Genomic DNA, 2,366 nt, shown 5'->3' with positions numbered 1-2,366 from the left:
ATATATATATATATACATATATATATATATATATGTATTTGTGTGTGTACTTCTGTCTCCTCATGTGTGCACCTCTGTCTCCTCGTGTGTGTACTTCTGTTGCCTTGTGTGTGCATTTTTGTGTGTCTGTGTTTGGGTGTGTGTGGCTATATAAACTGTGGGTATTGGGGTATGTAACGTATGTATATTTCCTATTTAGTCCTGGGTGTGTGTCATTAATGAGGATGTATTCAAGTACTTGTCTGAGTGTTCGGTGCTTCAGGTTCTTGGATAAAATGCGGGACTCAAGTTAACGCAGTGTGCGAACATGTCATTATTTGGCATGTAGGTAGGATAGATAGATAGATAGATAGATAGATAGATAGATAGTTAGATAGATAGATAGAAAAAATTATTGTGTCCATATATATAATGTAGAATGCAATATCTTTTAGTCACTCGTTGTTCTTTTGCTAAATTTCTAAACTAGAAATTCATTGTCTTCTTCAAAGCTCTGTTTGTTTGTATGTGTGCATGTGTGCGTGTGCGTATTTGTGTATGTGTTTGTTTTGTGTACGTGTATGTGTGTGTGTGTGTGTGTGTGTGTGTGTGTGTGTGTGTGTGTGTGTGTGTGTGTGTGTGTGTGTGTGTGTGTGTGTGTGTGTGTGTGTGTGTGTGTGTGTGTGTGTGTGTGTGTTTACTTGTGTCTTTACATTAATCGTAATTCAATTTGATAAAATTCAACAAGCAAAACTACTGGGAACTAGATATCATTTTATTTAACACAGGCGAGCTATTCTCAGTAAGCGATGTCAAAAGTCCAATTGTGAAATAACTCAACTTGTCTAAACGAATAAATAAACGATGAATTATATTTAGAAGAGTTTAAGTTGTGTAGGGCACTGCCCAACGAAGAAGACAACATAAGGTCTCTTAAATGTTTCTAAATAAGTAAGAGGGCAGTTAAAACGCAAGATATTGAACTTACATTTTCAGCTGTTAAAGATGCTGGAATTACTCTCGATTATGCCAGAATATTCCGTAAGAACTGTTTCGAGAAACATTGGAAATTGATGAATAAATGAATGAAGAGGTGAGAAAATGTTTCCGATCGTTTCCAAATTTATCAATCCTCTGTCCATTTCCGCTACCCATCATTCCAAAATTGTTGTGGGAGAAGAGTTCTCAGACACCTCCGGCGTAGGAATCTGTCAGAAGGAATCGTTATTGCATTTACCAACAAGATTTTCAAACATGAGAATCTGGATCTATGAATATCATCCAAACATATTATCCATTGGTTCTACCCCTTGGTTCCTTGCCAGTTGGATTGGCTTCGTGAAATGTATTTTGTATTTCTTTCAAGTGACACTCTAAACACGGGTCCACATTACCGGAAATGTGGTTTCTCAGTACGGAAAAGTAGAGGCTCGATCTAGGGACTATCCTTGGTCTTCGAACTACGCACCATGTCTAAGAACGTTGCTACAGAGATTCATTGGAGAAACCCTATTTCGTACAACTATGTGCGCAATCGAACTCTTTTGAGTGCTATCTAAATTCGTATCCATAGTTGTGGATGGGCATAAAAGCTTCAATATGTTCCACAAGAAAGATGTGCTTTCTTCTTCAATATGGTGTAACAGGAATAATTTCTGCCATTTTAAGGCAAGCATATCGGCGTGTAACGCAATAAAAGTCATGCATGTGATCAAAATTGTATGAAGGGAACAAATGAGAGTCGAAGAGCTGGTTTGACGACATAAACGCAGTTTGGACAATAAACCAAAATCACAGTAAATTTCTGTATCATTTAAATGGTCTGGAACACTGTCAACTATTTTAAACTCCTCTTCATAAATACACCGATCTTTAGCATCAAGATTAAGCCAGTCCCTAGTTATACCAGCAAGGAATCACAAACTGGTGAAAGAACTCACTGAATCAAATCTCTGAAATGGCATGTTCAAAGACAAGGTATTGATCCGATTCATATATTTGGTACCATCTTCATAGAAGAATGCATGAGACTAATTGCAAATCACACCAGTTTCAGAGTTGAGGAATGTAAACACAATTGGCAGAAATATGGATAGACATGGCTCAATCTGTCATTGATAATTTAATCAAAGCTACGTCTAACCGGTTTAATACAGCGGTATTATATAAAGTGCTAGCTGGAAAGTAATGAGATAATATTTCTTTCATTGTAAAGTTATACCTGGCCACTTAATACCTAGTGCATATACTCGTGTATGTATGTGTGGGAGTATGTACACATACATATATACTTCTTATATATATATATATATATATATATATATATATATATGTATGTATACATATATGCACACAGACACACACACACACACACACACACACACACA

The 2,366-nt window shown here is 36.4% G+C and overlaps 1 long non-coding RNA gene across 3 annotated transcripts in view; it reads right to left on the bottom strand.

Annotated features, from left to right (window-relative positions):
- Positions 1–2,366, bottom strand: part of LOC106869046 (uncharacterized) — a 108,538-nt gene that overhangs the window by 72,269 nt on the left and 33,903 nt on the right. The window contains exon 3 of one of the 3 annotated variants that reach the window (XR_008264458.1): positions 820–1,187. The exons of the other annotated variants lie outside the window; for them this stretch is intronic. This is a non-coding gene — a long non-coding RNA (uncharacterized LOC106869046). Of the gene's footprint in view, positions 1–819; positions 1,188–2,366 lie in introns of those variants that run through there. 3 annotated transcript variants of the gene reach the window in all.

Source organism: Octopus bimaculoides, chromosome 6 (genome assembly GCF_001194135.2).
Source record: "Octopus bimaculoides isolate UCB-OBI-ISO-001 chromosome 6, ASM119413v2, whole genome shotgun sequence".
In the NCBI taxonomy this organism is placed as follows: domain Eukaryota; kingdom Metazoa; phylum Mollusca; class Cephalopoda; order Octopoda; family Octopodidae; genus Octopus; species Octopus bimaculoides.
Note: the sequence above shows the minus strand (reverse complement) of the source record. Positions and strands in the feature narration are given on the sequence as shown.